The 27,359-nt window shown below is 41.5% G+C and overlaps 1 long non-coding RNA gene across 1 annotated transcript in view; it reads left to right on the forward strand.

Annotated features, from left to right (window-relative positions):
• Positions 1 to 27,359, forward strand: part of LOC132591889 (uncharacterized) — a 242,124-nt gene that overhangs the window by 121,315 nt on the left and 93,450 nt on the right. The gene's annotated exons all lie outside the window — the stretch shown is intronic.

Below are 27,359 nucleotides of genomic sequence, written 5' to 3' on the forward strand. Positions count from 1 at the left end.
TCCACTTCAGCCCTCTGCACCTCCCAAAAATCTGTTCCAGTGGGCTAGGGGACTGTCTAGAACAGCATGGAAGATGCTGTAGGGCAAGAAGGAATAATAAACCATCTTCTTTTATGCAAATAGATGCTCTGACCGGATCAAAATCCATTCTAGAAACAGAAAAAGCAGCATTAATTGCCACCCACTATTTCTACACCTTAGCATTCACTGGATTTGGTACCAACATTCACTGGATTTGGTATTTATAAAATAAAATATTTATTTTATGACTACGTCATATGACTACGTCATATGGGGTCACGAAGAGTCGGACACGACTAAATGACTAAACAACAACAACAACAACAACGTCTTAAAATAGGGGAAACAGGGTAAAAGAGCTGCTCAACCCAGTCTAGGTCAAACAGCATGAAATCACTGCTGCTGTACACACTTTACATGCTAGCCTCCTTACATGCAAGAAACCCTGCCTGGACTCCCCCAGTTGTGGAGCAACATCCACATTGCAACCTCAGCTATGCCCCATGAGTGACCTATTGCACTTACTAACTGCTTTAATCTCTGAGAAAAAACTGAATTATTAGCTTGCACTTTGGGGGTGTTATCCCCAGCCATCACCCTTCTAACACTGTTAGGATAGAAACAGCCTATATTTTGTGCTTAGTATAGAACAGAGATTTCCTATATGTGTTCTATAGGATTTATTTATTTACAAGAAATATTTTGTAATCACAGGGCGCTTTACAATATAAAAACAATAAATAAATAAATAGTAACAAACAAAAACAAATACCCCCTACAGTTTAAAATGCCATGGGTTGTCTAATTTGCCAAATCAGGTGGGAGAAGGCCTGGGGTGGGTGCATAAAGAGCATACCCTCCAACATCTCTCCGATGAAAACAGGGACATCCTATTCCATAATACAGTGGTACCTTGGGTTACAGGTCCTTCAGGTTACAGACTCCGCTAACCCAGAAATAGTACCTCGGGTTAAGAACTTTGCTTCAGGATGAGAACAGAAATATCGCGCGGCAGTGGCAGCAGGAGGCCCCATTAGCTAAAGCGGTACCTCAGGTTAAGAACACTTTCAGGTTAAGAACAGACCTCCAGAACGAATTAAGTTCTTAACCAGAAGTACCACTGTAATAGCAATAGCAATAGCAATAATTGTATTATTTTATTATTTTTGGTATACTCTGCCCCTCTGACTAGGTTGCCCCAGCCACTCTGAGTGGCCTCCAACATACATAAAAACATAATAAAACACTAAACATTTTTTTTAAAAAATACTTCCCTATTCAGGGTTGCTTTCAAATGTCCTCTAATGATTGTATAGTTACTTATCTCCTTGGCATTTGAGGTCGCATAACTCCATACCCTCCAACATTTATCCAATGAAAATAGGGGCATTCCAGGATCAAATCAGAAACTGGGACATTTTCTGTAAATATGGAACTGACCCTGGCAAACAGGGACACTTGGAGGCTCTGAGAGAGGGGAAATTCATCTGGAAGTGGTCTTTGCTTGCTTGCCTGCCTGCCTGCCCCTCCTCCTTCCTTCCCTCCTTTGCTTTCTCTGTCTGCGTGTGGAGTATGGATGGAGGAAATATGTGTAGTATGGATGGGGAAATGTACAGGGACAGACAATAGAGGCTGCCACTTTTATGGGGGAACATAAATACAACCTGTCATACTGACAGGCTCTTGAAAAGCCCAACTGCACTATATCTAAGCAATGCTCCAAAAGCAATTAAGCAAAGAAGGCGAGCAGATGCAGACATACACTTCCAGTCATAAGCAGCACATAAAATTGTTGCCGCCGAGTCTCAAAACTCCAGAGTGGTTCAGCGCCCACTCTTTTAACATTCCTTGTCTGATTACCCTGCTGTCCTGTTTAATCTGCAGAACCACAAAGCCTGCTATCTCTCGCTCTCTGGTTATCGTTCATTGTACCTACAAGATGCTGCTAGTTGGGCTGATAGCAAACAGCACACACAGAGCAGGTGGCATCTCCTGCTTCGTTATCTCATTCCTAACTAAATAAACCTCTTCTCCCTACAAGTCTATCAATAAAGAGAGAGAGAGACAGCAAGTAAAGGCTCAAAACATGTTGCTCATGCGTGTGACTCACTCTGTACACTTTTCATCTGAGACTGACAGCTCCTAGAGTTGGAATCTTTATGTTTACGAAAATGCAGGCACCTAAGGATGTCATGCTTTGAAGCATGCCATGCCTGAATTACAAAAGGGCAGATCCCCCATGTTTTGCTGCAGCTCTTTAACTACTGTTTCAGAGCTTCTGTGGGACATGATATAGATAACGAGTGTTGGGTGCGTTTCATTAAGGCCTCCTTTCTATCATCCCCTATTTGAAGCATGAACATTCCCCTGAGTTTCTTACCCCTAGCTAAGGAGTCTGTTTTTTAAAATAAATAAATGAAAAGGACCCATAGGAAATGTGCCCCTGTGCATGCAGGGAATTTTCTTTGCCCGATTCAACAAACTCTTAAAAAAAAAACATGTCAGGTGGCATTGTGTGACTTCCCACAAAGGCAGCATGAAAGGCAGACTGGGCTGAACTAATAGGCAGTTTTTTCTACAGTAGTACAGATGCAGCCATTGCTCCCATGTGGCACCTTTGAGCACACCTGGGCATTCTAGCATCCCCATTCACTCATTCTCCATGCATGGAAGAAATGCATACATCACACACACAGCCGGCTCCACGTCCTTGATGCCTGTGCATTTAGCACAATGTATCTAAAGGAACGGGACGCAGGTGGCACTGTGGGTTAAACCAGTGAGCCTAGGGCTTGCCGATCAGAAGGTAGGCAGTTTGAATCCCTGCGACAGGGTGAGCTCCTGTTGCTTGGTCCCAGCTCCTGCCAACCTAGCAGTTCGAAAGCACGTCAAAATGCAAGTAGATAAATAGGAACCGCTACAGTGGGAAGGTAAACGGCGTTTCCATGTGCTGCTCTGGTTTGCCAGAAGCGGCTGTGTCATGCTGGCCACATGACCTGGAAGCTGTATGCTGGCTCCCTCGGCCAATAATGCGAGATGAGCGCCACAACCCCAGAGTCAGTCACGACTGGACCTAATGGTCAGGGGTCCCTTTACCTTTATCTAAAGGAAGGCTGCTCGCCGAGACTGCATAAACAAACTATATGATGGGAATTTTCAATAATGCAAGGGTTAAGATAGCACAGAGTTCCAACGCACTCTTAGCTGAATGTGAGTATGCTCCCCTTTGCAGATGTCCTGCTATACGTATGAATATCAGCACACACCGTGCCAGGGCAGGTCCAGTAGCACAGTCCTGAACCTCCCTTGTTTGTGATGTGCTAATAGGAAAGCCACTCACACTTAACAGCAAGAATGACTCAGCAATTCTGATACCTGTCCAGTGAGGGTAAAATCCTGCTGAGATGAGCAGGATTCTAACTGAGCATTTGGGGGAGTTTAATTCCTGTGAAAGAGAGTTTCCAAAGTAATAATAGTTTGGAAACCATGTCTAGACCCTTTTTAGAAAGCAGTGCATGGAAGAACTGCATCTTTTCTTCTTTTTCCCAAGCGATGCTAACTGGGATGTGCCGGCCACTCTGAAATGTGAAGCAGAGAGATTGACCTGAAAGCTGTTTTTAGTTGACCTCAGACCTGCACAAGGAAAGTAATCCAGTTCTATTCTTTTTCATTTCCTACAGAACACAAAAGCTCATAAGCTACGGAGCTCGCTCGCAGCAATAAGAAAGCAGTCAGATTCAACCTTTACTTCACTTAAACAACAATTTAGCAGTTTACCTGCTTGCAGCTCTCCTGCTAACAAAGGATGAAAATTCTGTTCCTAAGCCTTTTGTGCCTTCTCTCTGCAATACCATGATAAATGGTGGCATAGCTCATTCCATCATTGAAATGTAGAGTCCTGTTCCTTCCCTGTGATTCCCCATGTGGTGCACAGTCTATCACATATCAAATGCTAAAATTTATTTTAATACACTGCTTCTAAAATAGAGCCTATTAAAATAAATCATTGACGTGTTTTAACCCTAGCCGCTCAATGCAAAGTCTGATGCCATTTCCAGATGGTGCTTAATCGCAGGCAGTGGTGGGCGTTGGGAGAAGACAGTTCCGTAATTGTAGAAACACCTCCAGGAAACACACTTGACCAGCTCATATGGACCAGACCATTGCATTTTTTTGGTTCATTCTAGTCCACGGACAGATCTGCTTGGATGTATGTCACAGAGGATAAGTAATGACTGTATAAGAGAGAAAAAATGGAAGGAAACTCAATTCTTGGCACCACGATTTAAGAAGGAAGGCAACTAAGATGATCAAGAGTCTGGATAGCCATCTTCAGATATCTGAAGGGCTGTCACATGGAAGAGGGGACAAGCTTGTTTTCTCCTGCTCTGGAGGGTAGGACTCGAACCAATGGCTTCAACTTGCAAGAAAGGAGTTTCTGACGAAACATTAGGGAAAACTTTCTGACAGTAAGAGCTGTTTGACAGTGGAATGGACCATTCCCAAATGGTCGGGAAGTTGTGGACTCTACTTCCTTGAATGTTCTTAAGCAGAGGTTGGACGGTCATCTGTCATGGATGGTTTAGTTGAGATTCTTGCATTGCAGAGGGTTGGACTAAATGACCCTTGAGGTACCTTCCAACTCTACAATTCTATGATGCTATGATTCTTAAATCTAGGGGAACTATACGCCTCTATGTGGGCATCAGAGACGTATACAGCGGTTTGTGTTCAACTGTGATATGTCAAGTTTATGGTTTGAGTGTTAGAAAAACAATTTCCCTAGCAACAGAGCTACATTTTGAATGAAAGTCTTCTATATCTCCTGTGATCAGTGCCTTGATCTCCTGTAAAACCTAAGAGACTATTTGAGGACTTGGAAGACATGATGTCTTTACTCCAGTAGTTCCAACAACCAAAACCTGAAAAAGTATGTATGTGTATGAAATAATATACTGAAATTTAAAATGTCCTAAAATGAGTTTTGTGACTTTTCTATCATTGCAGCCTTCAGTGGTAGTTTCCCATGAAATCCATGAGGTAGAATCATATGTCGGCAACTTTGTGTCACTTGAATATGTGCAAGATTCGTCAGACGTCTTGGATTGCTATGTATGCAATTTTGTCTGATCAAAAATCAGCATTGTTAATGTTATTTGCTTCTGAGGATCTTATCCCTAAATTTGTGGTATTTTCTTCTTGTCAGTTGCTACTCACTGAGAACTTGCACAATGTTGGAAGGATTCTAATGTGGGCTCTTCAGAGGAAAAGTGTATGGGATCTGAATATTGTTGTACATGTGCATGTTGTACATGCTGTACCTGTTGCTGAGAAGCTTTAGCATTTCCCCAAGTTATTTAATGTCATTTTATGCAGCAATGTGTAATCTTTCCAAGAGAAATGTTACTTTTGGGAAATCCAGAGCGGGGAAGATTGCCAGCCATCCCAACAAGGGCAGTCCATGTGAGATAAATGACTGAGCCCTCATGCACAGAAAGCTGTTGCTGAGGAATTGTGGCTGCTGCCACACCTAATCCTGGGGCAAGATATGCCCTTTATGAACTGCAACACCTTAATGGCCAATCCAAACAGCTACCTTCTCATTTCATGTTGTGAACTTTTGCGCTGTAAAGCTCACAATCAAGCCAACTTTAATTATATTTACTTTCCATTGATTTCAATGGGGAAAGCATTAAGGAAATGCTTAATTCCCCCACTAAAATCAATGGGAATTAAAAGTACTCCAGAATGTTCCCTCAAGTGTATACTGCATCAAGATACCTGCCCTGCAAATTAGCTAAATAAATCTATTATAAAGCATATTTGTGAATGTTTACATTCATAAATAGGGAAGAACTGAAACTGAACAGATGTAGGACTGAAGGCCAGAAGGGTTATAGCCCCATATTGACTAATTGGCTGATTCTAGGATTGTAAGTTTTTTTCTCTCTTTTTTTAGAAATCACAATGCACTCCTTCTTGGAAATAATTAAATGAGGAGAATTTTAAAGAGGTCTGACCAGAAAAGAGCTTGATGGATCAGAGCTTATGTGGTACAATAAAATCAGTAGAACATTCATACATATAGAATATAAGAACACAGATGGGTAACAGTACAGTGTATCCAACCAATATCAACAGGAGAATAATTTGGATAGACAGAAAGCAAATCTCACCAATATGAGGCAACAGAGCGGGGGAGAGTCATAGTGAACACTGACATTTTGGAAATTATGTTAAAGACAGGAATTAACTGGAAGTTGCTTGACCCAATGTTCTTATGACAGGAGACCTCTTCTGGTGTTCCCTTCTCCACACTGTTAACATCGGATGGAGGAGAAAACTCTCTTCTGTACTCTCCCTGCATCCATCCTCAAGTTAGAGGGTGACCATCTGCAGTATAGAGACTGCACTACCACGCATGGAGGCTCTGCACACATTTTGGTTGGTACTCTGCAATGCCAGGGCACAGGAGTACAGCAAGGCTTATGTGGCCACCCTTCCTTTGATTTGTTGTGGTGCTAGGGAGGTGTGTGAGCACGCCTACCTCCTGTTAGTTCCTTTGAGGGATGTATAGAAAGAGGTGCCTGAAGAAAGCCAGGGTGCTCAGTTCTCCTGTAGGCTAAAGTGGCCCAAAAACAGACAGTTGCTATATATATTGTTGATATACCTGCTTTTAAAACTTTGTTCCATGAATTTTTGCATTGCAGCTAGAAGCCAAGACATGGCATGAGCCAATGCACAGACAGGGTAGGCCGGATTATGAGGAATACAGATGACATACCTTGTGTAACAGATGCGGCAGAAGGATTTGATTTTTATGTAAAAGCTGTCGGGGGGAAGGAGGGGGAGTGACATGCACTGCCTTTCACACATTTTTGGTGCCTGCTCACAACTGGACTCCTTTGGAAGGAGGGGTGAAATAAAAATGTAATAGATAAAACTAAGGAAATAAAGGAGAGCACCTCTATAGTTCCAACAACTAGGGCCACTCTCTTCTTCTGCACTGTATAGTTATTTCATTGTCCACCTGTGCTAGGTGGCAAGATTGTTCCAGCTGTTAAGGTAAAGGTAAAGGGACCCCTGACCATTAGGTCCAGTCTTGACTGACTCTGGGGTTGCGGTGCTCATCTCCTCTATTGGCCGAGGGAGCCGGCGTACAGCTTCCAGGTCATGTGGCCAGCATGACTAAGCCGCTTCTGGCAAACCAGAGCAGCGCACGGAAACGCCATTTACCTTCCCGCCGGAGTGGTACCTATTTATCTACTTGCACTTTGACGTGCTTTTAAACTGTTAGGTTGGCAGGAGCTGGGACTGAGCAATGGGAGTTCACCCCATCGCGGGGATTCAAACCGTCAACTTTCAGATCGGCAAGTCCTAGGCTCTGTGGTTTAACCCACAGCGCCACCCTCGTTCCAGCTGTAGCTACACATAATTCTAGGATATTCACTGAAGCTTTGTTGTTGTTGTTGTTGTTGTTGTTGTTGTTGTTGTTGTTGTTGTTGTTGTTGTTGTACTGAAACTGTCCAGGTGTTCTGCTTGCAATCTAAAAATTGTGAATGGGGAAACATATCTGGATAAAAATCTGAATACACCTCACCACCTTATTTCTGTCTGTAGCTAATTAATGATGTGCAACTTGCAAGCTGCTCAGCAGCAGAGATGTATGCTTCTTCCTCCTCACACTTTTGCAAATAGTTCACCCTAGATAAGACATCACTTTAGCCGGGTTGGGAAAAACTCCTGCAAAAGGCATCCCTTTTACAGATGAGCAGTGCACAGAACAAGAACACTTGTTCAGAGTTCTGGCAGTGTTCAGACTGTTAGGAAGTTATCCTTCATTAGATGTACTCCTTCATTAGGTATACTACTGTACCTACTGCTAAAGGTAAAGGTAAAAAGATCTTCTGTTATCCTGTTCTGAACTCCCCCCCCCCGACTTTTTTTTAAATGTCAGATTCATCCACTAGGTGGCACCTGAATTCTTCCATCAGTCAAACTGAACCTTGTTCTCTTTATTGCAACATCATTAGCGTTCTCGTGCGCGCACGGCTATATTAGACCTAGGAGAAGTCAGCTAGTCAGAAATCTGAAGCAGTTTGAACAACTCGTTTTATATACTATTATATATTTATAAGTATCTTACAAGATGTTTATTTTGGTTTTGGGGCAATAGTGAATCATGTTTGGTGTACATTAAACCAGACTACGAAAGCTGTCGCATCCATCAATGTGCATCACTAATGCAGCTGTTATCCGTATATTTTTCCTTAATTAGGTTGGCTTTAAACTACTGCTAGCTTGTGAAGGAGATGTAGTGGTAATGGGAGTAAGTTACTATGTAGATTAAATATCGCAGACCTGATTTATTATTCATTCGAACCCCCGATGCACATGTGCAAAACAAAAACAGCAAAAGGGAGAGTTTCTGCACAAATTGGGACAGATTTTTTAATTAGGCCACAAACATGTCTCTCTTTGGAAACAACCTGCATTTGAAAGTTCAAAGACTTGGCTTGCAGTGGAAACGGATTTAAAGTTGATCAAGCCTTTAAATTACATGGTGTCCCTGTGATTAAAAGAATAGAGCACTAAACAGCATGCAGAGAGGGGGACAGATTTACAAGCGTCCTAAACCACATGGAATGCACTGTTCGCTAGTCCTTTGTTGAAATCAACTAATGTCTGAATGTTTTGTACTGTAAATTTTTGAGGGATCTAGAACCAGAGAAAGAATGTATGTTTTTAATGTCTGCACTGATTTTTTTTCCAGTCATCTGAAATCTCCTAATAAGATAATCTTGGTTTTGAATCTCTGTTTCTTCTCAATTCTCAGTCTTATTTTGACCCACTGTGCCATCCTCTGTGATTGGCTTGACAAAGGGCCAATGAGATTCAAATGCACAATATTGTTGGTTTGGATGGGGCAATGCCCATTCAAACCACTATTTACTTATTGATGCAAGTCACACATGCACTGAAAGAATATGTCAGGACACCATGCTGCATCATCCCACTCTCCAGTGCTGACTCAGGCAGCAGGCAATGTCTCCAGCCAGCCAGTCACGTGAAGGGGTCCTTCATGTGTACCAAGGTCCATATAGATCTCCTCCACCTACGGTAAGTGTGGAGTGGTAGAGATTTGGGCTATGTGGTATGACTCATAGGGATTGCTGAATTTGAGATTTTCTCATTTCCCCCAAATTAAGTTAAGTTCTCCACATTTTCACACAATTTGCGTTTGTTTAAGTCCTCATGGAATTGATCAGTATTTGCATTTGAATTTATCTATACATGTTCATATGCAATTTTGCCTAATAGACACATTTCCTCCAAATATTTTTGCATGCTATTTTTAGTAATATATGCACAGTTTACCCAAGTATATACATTTTTGTACACATGACTTGACCTAATTTTTTTTCCCTGCAGAAGTGTATGGTTTGGGAAACGGTTGTGTTTCACTCCATGCATTAATGAGAAAAGTGTGAATTAGGGGGTTCACCCTTAAATGCAAACTGAATCAGTTTTCTCCTCCATTGCTACTCTGTCTGTTCTTCCAACGTCTGACAGTTTACCAGCCTAAGCTATCTCAAAGTGTTGTCTGCTCATTCAGGTTTCCACCACCTGATTTTCTCAAATTCCCCCTCTTACTTCAATTCCCTCCCCTGTATCATATCCCATTTTTCATTTGGGCCTTCCAACCCCCAGTACAATTGCAGTGGGAGGAGACAGAAGTGAGAAGAAGCGGGCAAGAAAGCCATATTGCATGAGCAGTCTTCTGTTTGTTAAACATCTGGAAACCGCTCCTTGCCTTCATCTTCATGGGACTAAGCTGTATTACTGATTGACATTTCTGCTATTGAATTAAACTGGGATTCTGAACATGCTTATATATACGTTCCAAGACCACTGGAACAGACTGGGCTATTAGTAAATTTATAGCTGATGTGTTTAAAAACAAGGAAAGCTGCTTTTGTGGTTTGTATCCATCAAACCGAAAGAGGAAAACATGAACAGAGATTATAATAAGGGGCTGTGTGCACATTATCATTTATTGTGTCTCCAGTGTGATGCCATTACTGGTGTTTGAAGCCTTGCACACATGATGTTAGCTACAATCCCTATCTATCTAATAGGGTTTTTTAAATTTATTTTTATTAGAAAAGGAAACACTGCTGTTTCGTGTGGTTTCCCTCAAACCAGCTTCCATCTAATTTGAAAACACAAGCCATACTTAAGCTGAGGTGTGTACATTTGAGACAGCAATTGCACATGAGCAGATGACAACTCCATGAAATCAGAGTTGGGGGTTGCAGGTGTAGGGCATCCAAACAGGCGATGTGCACTGGATGCAGACATCCGTGTCTCCTCTGTGGTGTGTACAGCAATATGCAAAGGCAAATGCAGTGGGGGGGGGGGGACAGACTTGATGCATTTTAAGCCACTAATGTGTACATAGCAGAAATGTGGAGGGCAACAAAATAGCACGTTGACAGCAGGTCAGATCATTTTTTAAGAGCATGTAAATCTTCCCATAAAGGAAAGCTTAAATTATAAGATGCTGAATGTTCAGCCATTGTTATTCACCAGTTTTCTTTGTCAGTTTTACTATCCTGGAAGGGGGGAAGGATTTTTTTAAAATATACAGTAAAAGAATTAGCTTCTCATGTCATTGTGACCTAGTGAAAGGATCCCTATCACTTTCTTTTAGGCCTGCAGGCAGTTTGTCATTAATTAAGTTATCCAGAATGTAATTGTGCCTATATACATGAACTAGGCACATAATAGATAGAATCCTAAGCAAATATTAAATGTCTTGGCCAGTTTGAAAATGGCCTATCATATAATGAGAAAATCATGGCAAGTTTATGTAATCATATACCAAGTTGTTAGAGGCAGGCTGTATCTTCATCCAATTAAGCTAGATGATGGTACTGGGGAAATTGTGGGTTAATTTGTGGACCAAGAACATCCTTCATCACTCTTGTTTCTTGACAGAAAACAATTCTCCTTCACTGGAAGAATAAGCCAGATATTTCCCCAAAGGCCCAACTTTCCATTGCCCTGGAACTTCAAAATGCTGAACTGGCAATCTGACACCATAAACTTGCTCTCCCCAAAATATTAAAATTATCTTGAGGGATTTTTAAATAAAAAAATAGAAATCTGCACTTATAATGCGATATGCACCTTTCCTTTCATGCAGTTCCAATGACCTATAAATGGTTTTTATAAACTTCCTTAGTGTAGTCACAGAAGTAACAACCCAAGCAATAAAATCCACCCATCCTTAATACCAGAATTCACAGGGGACAGCCCAGCCAAAGTTAAGAGTTTTAAAGAGGGGCAAGCCAGAACTACTAGTGTCATTTTGCATTCTGCATGACTACTGCTGGGAGAAAAAAAAAACCTTTACCATTTCCAGGGATTTTAGGTCCTTGTTGTGAGCTCGTGAATGGGACGTAGAAAAAGGTGCCGAGAAATAGCAACCAGAGGAACAAAAGGGTGCATGAAATAAAAACAAATGTTCTGCAAGTTGCTGTGCTGCTTTTGAATTGCTTGCTTCATTTTGGTTCATCTCTTTGGCTGTGTTCATTGCGCCACTAGAAGAGAGGGAGAAGGAGCTAGCCTTTGAAGTGATTCATAAGATAATAGCTCTTGTACAAGTCACCTTCATTTCAATGGGACTTGAGCAATTGATCAGACACCTAGGAAAGTAAACTTTCTTTTAATATTGCTCAAAATTGTAAAATTGTGCTGCATAGCTACGAATATTGCCCAGGCAAGTGACATCATTCCAAATAGAGATATTAATTAGCCAATGCAGATGCAAACTCTGTTATCTCACAGCAGTTCAGACAAGTGTGTTTAAAGCTGAAGCTACCTATTAGCTCTACAATGAAGGTACTGTACTACACAACCTCTGCATTTTAATCCCAAATGCACTGGTCACCTTTGTTAAGTACATGTTCCTGAGCTGTCACTCACTGCCATACATACTTCCATGTCCTTGGTTGTTCTGCATCACAAAAGAAATGTGAATTTCAACACGACTCTTTTCAAGAAAACTAAAAGCTCCATTGTCTGGTGTTATCGATTTATCAGGTTCAAAGGCTCTTTATTTTATCCAAGCATTTATGAGCTAGGTGACCCTCAACTAAATAAAGTGTTTCTTCCTCAATTTGAGATGAAGTTCCCAACATTTAAGCCTAATACTGTCATTCTTTTCGACTTTGGCTACTGTACAGTTTTGAAGAGGCATATTTAAAAGGCATAAAAATATCGAACACCTTTGTCTTGGTTAACTGACATTTAGAGAAACAGTTGCAATATTTATTTGAGAAATTAAAAATGGTGACTAAATGCTCAGGTAGTAGCAACACTTTATAAAGGTCTCAGGCAGGTGGGGGGGGGCTGGTCAGGTGGGAAACATGACCTCTCAATGGGCTCAGCACAGTCTCTCCCCTGCTACAAATCCATCTCACTAAAGAAAAGAAAATTGATGCATTAACAGAAAATAGTGTGCCTTACTGGTTCTAAATGAATGCATTATCATCAGCATCATCCAGCAGATTCTAAACTTTGTAAAATAAGTAAATAAAAGCAGCACAGGCCCTGCCTACAGGCATACCATAGAGGATGAAAGCAAGTCAGGTTAGGTAGGAAGGTAAAGTAAAGCAGAGAGAACTCAACAACCCTTTATTTATGTACACTTCATTTTTCTGTATTTGATGACTGGCAAGTGAGTGTGTGAATTGATTCCCCTGAAAAACACAGTGCTTGAGGTGATATGAAGGGATATGATCCTAAATGCATCTAATTGGGTGTAACTCTTATTGATTTCAGTGCAACGTGCTTGCAAGTAAGGATGTATCACATGGCAGCCTTATTATTTTCAGGTGTAAGTTTCAGGAAACGGCTGGCTTTCTATTCCTCTCGTTCCCACATTATTCACAACCACCTGGTTTGCAGTGACATATCAGTTTAAGGCACCTTTCTCAAAACAGAATGGAAATGGAGTCCTCTTGAGTCATTGGATGTTGAATGTCTGTTTGATTTAATCTCAGTTTTAACAGTGGTTAGTGATCCCGGAGGAAAAAATGAAAACTGTTCACAGTGTTCTTGTACTTTTGCCAAAATGCCTTATTCTTAAATGTAGACGGTCAATCCAGGGAATAGGTGTATTGCAGTTTGGGTTTGTGGCTCATCTGGACTGCACCCAGATTATCAGCAGTCCTAACAAATGCAGAGAAACAGTGTTGCAGACAGGCTGCCAGGGATGTAAGGAAGCATTGCTTTCTGTTCTGCCCTTTTTCCATCACATGCAGTGCTGTTTCTCTTACGCTGCAGCTCATCTTCCACCAAAAGCTATGTTATTTGTCTTGCTGTAGATAAATTATGGAATGTACACAATTTACATTGTCACCCCATTATCACACTCCATTCAGTTCAATGCAAAGGAAACACAATGCAATTGGGGTTTGGGAATGTAATCAATAACACACTGTTTGTAGATTGAAAGCAGCAACAGCAGCAAATAGTGATTGAATTTACTGAATTGGCTTCCATTCCAGATAGAGGATGAATAAGCGAATAACAGGAACTTTCACTTCTGTTTCTCTTTTCTTCAGTTCAACAGGCATGGATGGGAAGACACATGTGTATGGAGCATGTTTTAGAGTGGCACCATCTCATAATTTGGCCCTGGCTCATGACACACTTGCCAGAAGACTGGCTACCATTGTTCAATTAAACTGTTTTGTTATGACAACATACAAGCAATCCTTCCTCCCTGTGGAGGCGGTCTCTTTACTAGACATTCAGATATGCAAATGCATTTATATACAGTATTGGTTAGTAACTAAAGGTAGAGAGGCCATCTTTCATGCATTGGTTATATATTTACTGGCATTTTATCTGGCTTTCCTTCATTTCCCAAAAGAAATGATCCTTTTGATGCAAACTGCAGCCCTAATTCAAGATTTTTTTTTTAAAGAGCTGTGACCTAGATTTTAAGGAGCAAAAAAGAGCTATTCAACTCTACTGTTTATTGGCTCTTCTGTTTTCACAGGAGTTGATGCTGTGAGGAATTTCAGCAATCTTGGTTCCTGTATTGAAGCAATTATTAAGGGAAGAAATGATCTGCTATTGATAAAGGGAAGAAAGAGAAAAAGGCACAGTTCATTCTTCCAGGCACAGGTTGATCTGTCCCCTTCTGTTCTCCCAGTGTGAACAGGAATCACGCTCACAAAGCAAATCGATAATCTGAATTAACCGGCAAATCTGCTTGGTGTCTTTGCACAAGTAAGACATGAGTAAATGGCAGTTTTCTTCACTCTGCTATGTCTCTGTGTAGTCATGGAGATATTTGGGGGAAAATTGTAGGAATCTATTTTACAGTATTTCACTTTCCCTACCAACTTTGCATGCAAAAATGAAGGATGAAGGAGAACTTTTTACAAAGTCAGTAGCTAAGAACACAAAGATAACATAGAACTATGAGAAAAGCATTAGATAAATAAATATGATTTTATAAATAAATAATATTTTATGTTTGAACAATATAAGGTAAAGGTAAAGGGACCATTGACCATTAGGTCCAGTCGTGACCGACTCTGGGGTTGCGCGCTCATCTCGCATTATTGGCCAAGGGAGCCGACGTACAGCTTCCAGGTCATGTGGCCAGCATGACAAAGCCACTTCTGGCGAACCAGAGCAGCACACGGAAACGCCGTTTACCTTCCCGCTGTAGCGGTCCCGATTTATCTACTTGCACTTTGACGTGCTTTCGAACTGCTAGGTTGGCAGGAGCTGGGACCGAGCAACGGGAGCTCACCCCGCCACGGGGATTCGAACCGCCGACCTTCTGATCAGCAAGCCCTAGGCTCTGTGGTTTAACCCACAGCGCCACCTGCGTCCCATATTGAATAATATACTTATCCATAATTTTTGCTGCGCTGAATAATTTTAATTTTAATCAGCTACAGCCCTTCCATGTATAGGCTAGCCTTGCCATGGTCCTATATCCTTTGGTTACCTCCTGTAATGCTACTTTTGAAAACTGTCCAGAAACTACAGCCAGTGCAGAATGCTGTTGCAAAGATATTGACTGTGCGGTATCATATAACATCCATCTTACAGGACCTGCACTGGTTGGCTGCGTGTGGTTTGGTTTTGTGTTTCTCAAAGAACATCCCCTCAAAACAACCAGGCCTCTTCTGTCCTTTGTTAACCATCACTAGTATGTGGCCCTCAGAAGGTTGCCCAGAAAGGAATATGGCCCTCTGGGTGAAGAATGTTCCCCACCTCTGTTATAAGGCCTCAGTCAGATTCCAGTTTTCATAGGAACAAGTTGCACACATGAGATGTTGCAACCCAGCCTGAATTGCTTCCCTACCATGCTGTGTGGACTTCTGCCGGTGCCAGGATGTCAAGACATGCATTTCCTTCTCCCTGCAGCTTCTAGCACAGGAAGGGAGGGAGCATTAACAGCTTTGTGCAGGCCCGGCTCTAGGGGTAGTCTCGGTGGCGCAGGGTTCCAGGCCGGCAGGAGGGCGCTGCATGTTGAAGCCGTGCGGAAGCCATGCTGCGCGCTGCGCCTGCCCACCAGGGCAGGGGCGCCGGAGCAATCTTCGTGCCAGGGCGCCCGGCCGGCTTTAGACAGCCCTGGCTTTGTGCACAGTGCTGGAAGATGGAGGGATATACTTGCATTGCCTTGGTAATGCAGGGGAGCTTTTTCTCTTGCTGCCCATTGGCTCAGGGTCACAATACCTCAAGGACTGCCTCTCCTCATATGAACGTATACAGACCCTGTGATCATCATCTGAGGCCCTTCTTTACGTGTCTCCTCCGCAAGAGGTCCGGAGGGCAGCAACATGAGAACGGGCCTTTTCTGCAGTGGCTCCTTGCTTGTGAAAAAGCCTAGAAAGAATAATGTCATTCCAAGCCAAGAGAATCCCCCCCCCCCAATTCTAAATGTGATACATTTTCTGTTCAAAGACGAAAGAAACCCACTGGGTGTGTGCCATCTAAAATACTTTTGGATTCGTAGAGAAGAAATAGGGAACAAACTGCTCCTTTTAAAAAATGACACATGGATCCTGTACTACAGTCTAAGTAAAAAGCAGGACCATGATCAAATCTTGCCCACCATTTCATCAGATGCCATTTTGCATTGCACAGCCAACAAGAATCTGGAGCAGAGTGGATGACAGCTTAACTGGGAAAAACAAAATGCCTTGAGCAGTCTCTTTCCTTGGTGCGACAATTGTTAGACTAATCTATGATCCTTGAAATCCTTATATCTGTCCCTTTGCTAAAGGAATGATTGTGTGTGTGTGTGTGTGTGTGTGTGTGTGTGCGCGCGCACACACACACACACACACACACACACAATCTCCTTCAGTAACCCAGTTGAAGAGGAATCTGATGAATTGGCAAGGTTAGCATCATTTGATACAGGTCAGCATTTTCCTTCTAGTTAAGAGCCTGACTTACATGAAATACCGTCATCTCTAATAAGCACTATCACAGACACTAGAGCCATGTCATTTCGTAAGACCTGATCCTGTATTTCTCTCACACCTTACAAAATACCCCTTCCGAACATAGTGGTCTAAGCATTTTTCTTGTCTGCTGGGTAGTAATTGACTTTCCAAAGATGCAGCAGTTTTCATTCTGAGCAGCCACCCCTCCCCTCAGTGCCTTCTTGGGAAAATGCTGCTGATATGACAATCAGGTGGTCGTTACACGAGTCACTGTCTCTGATGCAAGGGTCTCTCCATTCCTCATTTACAAACGCATTGTTTATCAAAGGATGGAATTTCCCGTATGCTATAATGATCAGTTATCATTGGCAAGGGGATCCTCTCACTCCACTGCAGCTACTTAAATTCTTTTTTTGGCAACAGAATAGGGTGATTACATGTCCTTTTAAAAATTATATTCTCTTTCTCACTCTTCCCCCCCTCCACTTTTGGGGGGATAGTTTTCATTTTGCTGAAAGTGACCATTTTTCAATTGTTACTGATGGGCTGAATTCTTTGTGCTGACTGCCAAGAAACTTTTGGAAATGTGCCCTGTTTCTCTCAAGAGACTACTGTAAAGTTTTCAAAGTAAAGTGAAAGAAATTGTATTTATTTGTGTTTAAAGAGCATTTTCTGTAAGTGAGACACACTGTTTCTGGTGAGCCTGCCTTGCTGATATTAGTCTTCCAAAGTCAGTGGTTAACCATTTCTAGAGACCATATTTTATCATCAATCTCACACCTTTAATTTGGCCCAGAAGTCAGGAACACAAGGAGAGGCTTTCTCCTGGTATGTTTTCTACTTGTATTTCATTTCACTAAATGTGATATTTAATGCTGATTGATTGTGACACCAGAGAAAAGTTAGAATTAGCTGGCTGAAATAACGATTTCCAGTGTCTTGTTATTTTCCTCCAAAAATACTGAATTAGTTTAAGATAATATGCATATGAATGTAATTTAGGAGTTGTGCATTTGATTATGGCTGCAATCCTTTTAATACATTATTGAAATAAGCTCCATTTAACTGAGTAGGACTTACAATAGGGTTGTGTTGTGAATATTGGTAAAGACAAACCAACAGACATACCCTGAATGCAAATTCACCAGCAGTTATTCTCTCCTTGTATAGGAAATGTTGTTGTTTGGCCTGCAGCAGTTCTGCAGTATCTAGCCCTGAAGATACCATAAGCCAGGGGTAGCCAATGTTACCCCTGTACCAGAACTCCCTCTATCCCTGACCATTGACCATGCTGACTGGGGCTACCATAATGGAGAGTTTCACCATATTTGGAGGACACCACATTCTCTTTCCCCACCCTTCCTATGAGCTATCTAGATCCAATAGTTCAGGATGGGTGTGGCACTGAAACTGCAATGGTGATGTTAATCAATGATCTCAGTCATCCTGTTAGAACTTTCTGTGACCTTTGAGAATGTTGGAAAGTCAGCAGATAGGTTACTAGGAAACTGCTTTTGAGTGGTTCCCATCATGATTGGCAAAAGGTCCCAGGGGTAGTTATGAATGCCTGGCTATAATCTGTACTGCCTGTAGGATAGGTATGGCTTAGCAAAATAAAAAAATTCATTCAGTAGCACCTTAAATTCCTTCAGTAGCACCTTCAGATACATCTGAAGAAGTGTGCATGCACACGAAAGCTCATACCAAAATATAAACTTAGTTGGTCTTTAAGGTGCTACTGAAGGAATTTTTTTATTTTGCTTTGACTCAGACCAACACGGCTACCTACCTGTAACTAGGTATGGCTTAGTTCATTTGAGCCCTGTTTTTTTTTTTAATAATATTTTATTAATTTTCGCATAATAAAAAGAACATACAAAAGCAGACATAACATGACAAATTTTCCACCTACTTCTGTCCACCCTCCAAGAGCCCTCTCCTCCCACAAGAGGATCCCCCGAAAAACAGGCAGTCGATAGTGGTTCATTTTTATGATTGAATTTCTCCCCACTCCTCCCTCCCACCCCCAGAACCCCCCCCTGCCACCAAGAGGCTCCAGGTTTGCAGGAGAGATGCAAGTGGGTATCCATCCGACCATCTATCTAGTCTTAATACTCCCTCATAAAAAAAGAAAAGCAAAAAAAAAGAAGAGGAAGAAAAAAGTAGGAAGAAAAAAGGCAAGAAAAGAAAAAAAAATTATTATTAGCTAATCATTTTTCATAAACATTATTTTTATGTGGGCTTCCCCGATCTCCCCTCTATCTGATTTTCATTTTGAATCATATTTAACAGTTATCTTATCATATTCCTCAATCTATTTTTAATCTTTCAAATCTTATATTAGTCTACTATCCATATTCTTTAATAATTCTCTTTTATCCCCATTTCTCACCCCCTTCCTCCCCCGCCCCCCAGAACCCCTCCTGCCACGAAGAGTCCCAGAGAGCGGAAAAAGGAAGGGAAGTGAGTCTTTTTCCAAAGTGGGTCCCTCCACCCCCCGTCCCCCCCACCCCAGAAGCCCCCCCTGCCACCAGGGGCCCCCAGCCCGGGGACGACCGACAAGGGGGGGAAGCCCCCAACCGTCCCAAATCGTCTTGCCAAAACCATCATACTCCCAATTACTATTACATCCAGCTTCTGTCAAACATACATCTTGTTCCCTCCCTTGCCACAATTTTCTTCCAAGGACCTCCTTATATTTTAGATCTTTTTTTTTCATTCCCAATCTTTAATTTATCAATTATTCTCAATTTTCCCTCCCCCTCCCCCGATCATGGCTATTCCCTTCCAATCCAACAAGTTCCAAAATCAGCAATCCAGTTTTCAATCCCTTTTTTTTTTATAAAGAACTTTATTCAAAAAATTTCAAAGAGTACAAAAACACATATGCAAATCAAATAAAGGCAAAAATACATTTAAAGTTCGTAGTTAAAAGTGGAAAAAAGAAAAAGAAAGAAAAAACAACAAACCTATACATAAAAATGCCTAGGCTCTACGGTACGGAGAAGAAAGAAAAAAGAAAGAAAGAAGAGAAGAAGAGAGGGAAAGAAAAAGAAAAAAGAAAAGAAAAAGAAGATAAAAATTTGATTCCTATTATTTGTAACACGCGTTCCTAGATATATTACTTATCCCTTGCTGGATTCTAAAGTAAATCTATACACAATTCATAACTAATAAATTCACATTATGATGAATTCTCCTCTTATAGTTTCTTTACTCTAAGCACATCATTAAATTACATTCTAAATTCTCTTTTTCCATATAATCCTGTACATATCTCCATTCATGCATAATTTTCTGCCTGGGTACGTCTCTAGTTATAGCTGTCAGTTTCGCCATCTTCAAATATTCGAGTAATTTTTCCTGCCATTCTTGGATTGTAGGTAATGCATCTCCCTTCCATTTCATTGCCATCTGAATCCTAGCTGCGGCACATGCATATAATAGAATATTCACTCTATCTTTTGGAATGTTAGAGGGAGTGAGACTTAACAAAAATAGTTCCGGGTTTTTTTCAAAGGTACATTTTAGCATTTTTTTAATCTTTTCGTAAATTTTATTCCAAAAGTTGGCCACCTCTGGGCAAGTCCACCAGCAATGGTAGAAAGTTCCAATTTTCTTTTTACATTTCCAACATTTGCCATCCCCTACTTTGTAAAATTTAGCGATTTTTTCCGGGGTGGCATACCACCTGTGGAACATTTTTAACATATTCTCCCTGATAGACATACATGCTGTAAACTTAGAGTCCACTCTCCATAATTTCTCCCATTGGTTTACAGAAATCGTTTTCCCGATATCCATAGCCCATTTTATCATGACACTCTTGGTCAATTCATCTTTTAATTCCTCTTCTAATAGGAATTTATACATCTTCCCCAATGGTTTCCCCCCCTCTTTAATTATCAATTCTTGGAGTTTGGACTCTTTCTCCGGAAAACCCTTCTCCTTATGTGTTTTAAAAATACTTTGAACCTGTCCATAGTGTATCAATTATTCTCAATTTTCCCTCCCCCTCCCCCGATCATGGCTATTCCCTTCCAATCCAACAAGTTCCAAAATCAGCAATCCAGTTTTCAATCCCTTTTTATCCATCCTATTAAACAATATATATTCATCCTCCTTCATCCCTCCCCTTTCTTAACATGTTTTTCAACCCAAATGTCTCTGTCCTCCCCCCAGTGTTCCCATCTTGTTTGCACATTGTTTTTCTTGTGGATTTCCTGCCACTCAAACAGCTCTTGTTCCACCCCCTCCGAAGGGGGGGGTATTCCAAATCTGAATTTGATCTTTCTTGTCTTGCATATCCAAACCATCATCGTCTTCTTTGATTAAATTATTGTTCGATTCATATGTCCTCTCATCTTCTTTCGCTGTTGATTCACTTATGTCCTGTTCCTGTACATCCTGATTTAATTTTTCCATTTGCTGTTGAGTCTTATCCATACTGATTTTTATTTCCCACAAGAGTTCCATAACTTTTCTCTGGAAACCAGGAGCGTAGCCCATTGTTGACATTTTCCCAGCTCTTCAAGGACAGAGCAGAAGTTGGAAAACAGGAAGTGGTCACCAATTGTAACTACTCCAATTTGAGTCAACTGGATGCAATAAATCCATTCCAACTTGTTACCTTGATTTTTATTTCAATCTGGCTGCGACAAATCCAATTTAAACAGTCCAATCTCTACTTTCCCTCAGTTCAGCCTTTTGTTCACTTAAAAGTCTCTAAAAGTCCGTTCCAATATTTCTTTTAAATCCTCCCCATCCACTTGCTGTTCTGTCCGGGTTGCCGCTTTCGGGAGGGGGGGGAGGGGCTTCTCTCTTTAATTTCCACTGTTTGCAGGGGTTTTCCCAGCTTAGTACAATTCTCCCCCTTTGCCCTGCCTCTGGGGGAGAATCCTATTTTTTCCAATCCTTGGAATTGTTTAGGCTGTAAACTTCCATTCCCTGGCATCGGGTAATACTCCTTTTACTGCTTCTTCTTATCATCAGTGGGGGGAGATCGGCTTCCGTTTTTCTGTCTCACCCCCGTTCCGAATTTAAGGTAAATTAAAATTTTAAAGTCCTTTTACTCACGGTTCCCGATCTTTTCAATCCTTTTTTTGAAAGTATCTAGCGCTCTCCGCCTCCGGTTCGGAGCTTCTCTCCGCGAGGGCAACGATCGCGCTCAAAATGGCCCCCACGACTTCAACCCTTCCTGCACCGGCGCTCTTATTAGAGCTTACCGGCGAGTTGGGGAGTCGGAATTGGGGCTACGCTGAGCATTTGCCCCAGTGACGCTCGACACTGGGTTCTATGGAGTGCAGCGCCGCTCCCGCTGCTTCCCCCCCCTCGCAAAGTCGGGCTGCCTCGGAGCTCGAAGCAAACCCCACCGGACGGCGCTGGCGCTAGACCGGAAGACATTTGAGCCCTGTTTTTAAGCAAATCGACTTGATTTGCAATTCCCAGACTAATATGATGACTTCTTCCATTATTATTTTTTAGGACTTCTCAGTGTTTTGCAATACACTTTTGGTTTAAAAAACACAAACATATGCATATAGAAAAATGCATACGAAAAGTGTATTTGTGAATGTTAAAATACATAAAGTGTATGTTAAAATACGGTCTGTCCTTGTGTTTAAAAACAAAACAGAATGGTGTGAAATGGGACAGAATCGATTTAGGAATAAAAATTGACATGGAGCATAGGAATAGATGGATCCATCCATCTTTACTACCATTCTATATTCTTTCTTGGACAACATGTATATGAGACCACTACACAAGATGTAGACATGGAGGCTGATGCCAGTGTGAATAGATGACACCCAGGCTTGGCTTTATCATTCATCTGGTTTTCCTGACTAAAGTTGAAGACTAGTGCTGAACAGAAATAGGTAGTCATATTGCCTGAACGTCACACCCTAAGTGAAGGGTATGTGATCCTTTTAACTGGAGATGTATGGGATTAATCCTGAAACCCTCAACACACAAAACATGCATTCTTCCACTAACCTGGAGGTTCCACTAACCTCCACATCTAGTCCAAACCTTATGTCCAAAAGCAAGACAAACTACCTCCTTTCCCCACCAAATCAGATCAGAAAGTCTCAGAAGCAGGGAATAGTCACTTACAAGAGGTATTCATGGAGCAATGCCTTCATATTACTCTTACTTGGTTATAGCATGTAATATCTCATTCAGAAGTTATGGGATAATTAAACCCTCGGGTTTGATATTTCTTTTTTTCCCCATGAAGCATTAAGGTCAAACTAATGCCAATGACATTATCAGACACCAGACCTGAATGTGTTTGTAGTCCTGATTAACTGTGATTCTTCATCCCAAATAATTCGATCAATGCAGATGTGAGTAAATTTGCAATACCTGTGTGTGCAAAGATTTGGCCATTCACTTCAGTATCAGGGACAGATACCTATATCCAGATGTGTAGAGCAGACCTCCAACTTGGAGGTGAGTGGTTGTTCCTTGGGCACGTGGGAGCTCTGCATGAGCAGCAGAGTTTATTCATTTATATTTTATTTATAGAATGATTTATATTCAGCCTTTCGGCTCCCCCAAGGCGCCCAAGGCATATATCTTTGTAGTGGAACCCTTATTTTATTTATTCTCATGGTAACTCCAAGGGGCAGAAATATATATCACATTTTACAAATGTGGAGTGGAGTGTCACCTATAATCATCCAGGTTAAGCAGAGTTTTAAACCCCAGTTTTATGTACTACCAACACACACTGAAATATTGAGAGTAAGATTTAATATGCCACCATAAACTGAAAAACACCAGATAAACTAAATGATGCAACAAGGTACATACAGCGGGACTTCATCTGTTACATGCTGTAACTTGTATCAATTGGACCTTCTCCCTTAACTTCAATTGATCTTGAAAGCAAGCCTGTTTGAAGAACCTAATTTAATAATTCAGAGTTCCTGCGGGGCTTGTAAATAAGAGATTAAGAAAAGACATTTAATTTAAATTAATAACAGCAAGCTAAAACTATATGTTTTGGTCTGTAAAAGTCAGAGATAATTAATATATATAGCTAATAGCGCAATTCCATTAATACAAAGACCAAAGTGGATTACATGTACATTTTCCTGATTTATATGGCCTCCTTTGGGTAGAATGGTCTACTGAGAAGATTGCAATGCATTTGAAGTTAGGCGAAATGGGTTTTGGGACTCTCCTTCAATCTTATGATTTTATAACTGTAAGGCTGAATTCTGCAGAAAAAGTGACTGCTAAAATGGTCAAACCAGTTTATTTGCTAAGTAAATAGCCTTGCCAGCTATGTTAAGTATCTGCTTTGTACAATGAATAATAGTCGGAGCCCCTTCTGGAATGTGAATGGAAGAGGTCAAGCCTTACCACCTCTCTTGGTTGGATAAGGTGTCTGTGTCTGAAAGAGAGCAAAGGACAGCCCATCTTGGGACTGAAACTAAAAAGACTCACCTTGGAACTTCCACATATGTTCCCCAAACAGAAAGGCCCTTGGATGTTCTGCTTGTGGTGCTGCCCTGCTAAGGTCAGCCAGCCATGGCCTGATCCTACCTCCCATAGCTGGTTGCCTCTTGTGTGCTCCACACAGAAGATGGTCTGATCAGGCCAAGGCTTCTAGCCAGTTCAACTCAGTTCAGTTTGCTGGAAAACTGGCAGCAGAAATGGAGAAAGCAGATGGTTAGAGGCTGTTGAAGGGACACTTCCTCTGTCATTGCTGCATCACTGTTGCTGCTGGCACCAGCACTGACTTGAGCAGCATGGTCTCACCTCTCTGAATGGGTCCAAGTCCTCATCATGCCATCCATTTGCCTGCCCTCTTCCCCAGAACCCAGTCAATACAAACACCCAAAAGGAGAGTGCAAGGAAAGTGGAGGATGCTGTTGCATCTCCTCCACAAGTTCACTGTTTGTCCGCTCAGTTCAACAAGCACTGACAACAAAGAGGATAGTCAGGAGGGTGAGGAGGCCCTGGGAATCAGCAGTGAGCCCCTGGGCAGGTGCTGTGGGCCCAGCAATACTTACACCTGATGACAATGTTGTTCAGCACAGTGGACACCCCTTGAACTGAGCCAACCTACTCCATTAACCTGAGCAAGCTGTCCCTGAAACCAGTGCCTTCCTACCCATCTTCTCCCCAAGTTACAAGCTTGGCATTACCACGCAACAAAAGGGTTCAGGGCAGGGCATTTGCATTTCCATGATCACAGCCTGAGATTCCTTTTTTTTTCTTTTTCTTTTGCAATGCGTTTTCTGAACAAACATAATGTAGCTAATCTAATTGCATCACACTTAATTGCAAACATTTGGGGATGGAGTAAAACAGACGGAATTGCGATTGTCACATACAGGCAATACTCTCTTAATTCTTCCTTAAAAGTTGGGATCCCCACTCTTAATTGCCTGGCATTAATGATCTCTTATGTCAGAAAAAGTTCAGTTTTAAAAAAAAAAGAGAGGAAGAAGTCACAGCGGAAAAAGAATGAGGAAATAATCTTCCAAAGAAAAACTTAACATGAATCTCTCAGTGTCAATAAAGATTCAGGAGTAATTAGTTACATGGATCACTGCTCCTGCTGAAGAATATCAGACACCCCTGGAGCTCACTCTACCTCCCTCCCTCTTTCCCTCATACATCCATATCTCTGGAGATAAAGTTTTATTTCATGCACAAAACAATATGTTTAAGTGCCTTTATTTTTAGCTTATCCATTATTTGGGGTCTGATTCTCTTGAAATCACTCTCCTCATTGAAATGCAAATAGCAGCTTTGGAAATGTCATTTATTTTTTATTTTTTATTGCCAGGACTATGGCAGGGGGAGAAAAAGTGACATTCCCATTCCTGCTCGCCACAGTCCAGAAATTGTTAGGTAAATAGCTGCTGCATGGAAGCCCAAACAAAAACTATGCACACTATTTATACCCCCACGCAATTAACAGTGCTAGGTTGGCTCTGACTTCTCAGAACTGCTTGTAAGCAAACTATGTTAGGTTTTCAAGCAGGCCTTATTTTGAAGACATGGTGGCTGTAAGGAAATGATCCCAACAACTCCAACATGAATCAAGTTGCATTGAACTAGCCCTTTGCACATGAGTTTACTGCTGCATCACAGTGATTATTGCTCTTTTTTATTGCTCCATTGCAATAAATATTGGAGAGAGAACTGCTGGGCAAGCATTTGGTTGGCCACTGTGAGAAAAAGCATGTTGGACTAAATGGGCCATTGCTGTGATTCAGCAGGGCCATTCTTACGTTTGTATGGGTTATTTTGCTCCACTAATTAGGTTTTTTTTTAATCTGCTAGACTACATTGAAAAGGTTCATCATAACTGAGGGGTACAATGCTTCTTATTTTGGTTGTGTGGGCCCATTCCCAGGAGACACTCTCAGAAATGCAGGGTGTGGGGCTGGCCACGTCCCCTGTGCTTTGTGGTTCCCAAGCATCCAACAGCCAGCTGGCTGACAGGCGCTTGGGAACACCACGCAAGAGGTTTGGAGGCCGGTGTGACAACTCTCCTGTCAATAATGTCCTGCTCACCGTCGCTCATATTTGATCTGTAAGACTGATCCAGATAATGACCTGGCCCATGGAGCCAAAGAGCTTCTACACAAAACAATGGAGTTCACTACCACAGGAGGTGGTGAGAGCAACCAATGGGGATGGCTTTAAAAAAGGACTGGGCAAATTCATGGAGAACAAGGCTGATGGCGGCTAGCTACAATGGCTATGCTCCACCTCCACAGTTGGAAGCAGTAATGCTTCTGAAAATACCTATTGCTGGAAACCACAGGAGGGGAGTGTGCTCTTGTGCTTGGGTCCTGCTTGTGGATTTCCCACAAGCTTCTGGTTGGCCACTGCGAGAACAGGATGCTGGGCTTGATGACTCATTGGCATGATCTAGCAGGATTGTTTTATGTTCTTGTGTTACCACTGAGCTGCATACCAACTCCATATAGATCTTTCTCACCTTCCTGACAAAATCTGTTGCTGATTCCAAAAGCCTGGCCCCATTCTAATGACTTTGCTACAGATTAAGGGTTCTGTGAATTACAACTGAAAACTTCCCAATGGACAGTGCAATACTTTTTCACTCAAATGCCTGTAAAGCTTACTCAAGCCTTCTAATAATTTTTTTGGTCTTCTTACCTGTCGAAACATTTTTGAAAACACTTTTGAGACCCAAGAACAAGTACACATGCCAGAAAAACATGCTCCAACTTTTCTTGACCTCTCTCTCTCTCGCTCCCCCTAATCCCACTAGAAAAATTCCTTTTCTATTCCATGCGTTATTCTAGTTACATAAGCAAAAATGCCCAAGAATGACCAGGAGTTGAGATTTTTGCTCTCTTGAGCACATGTAATCCAATATGAGCTATGAAAGGCTGATTCATGGATCTTTTTAGGTATCAGCAAGTTTTCTTTTAAATATTTCACTACAAGTTCCTTTTGCCAATGACTATCATTGTTACACATGAAATCCAAGAGAAAATAACCTACATTGGAGAGAGGAGGGGAAAAAAATTCTGCCCCAAGGAAAAGAGAAAAGCTGATTTTAACTAAACGTCTCATCAAAGATGCCATTACATTTCACAGAAAGCAATTAGCCTTTGTTTGTAAGCAGTCTGAGAGAGTAAATTGATCACATTTTTATAATAGCCACATAATCAATGTAGCAGATCAAGTCGCTGTTTCATTAGCTACACGCAAGAACGTTTTTGAAACACCCCTGCCCTACATAAACTTTCATGGGATCTCTTTAAGTGCAGTGTCTACTTCTGGGGAAAGACTTTTTATATGACTTCCCCAGTGGATCAGACATCCTTTATGTTATAAAAATGATCA

This window comes from Zootoca vivipara, chromosome 3 (assembly GCF_965207765.1).
Source record: "Zootoca vivipara chromosome 3, rZooViv2.hap1.1, whole genome shotgun sequence".
Lineage (NCBI taxonomy): Eukaryota > Metazoa > Chordata > Lepidosauria > Squamata > Lacertidae > Zootoca > Zootoca vivipara.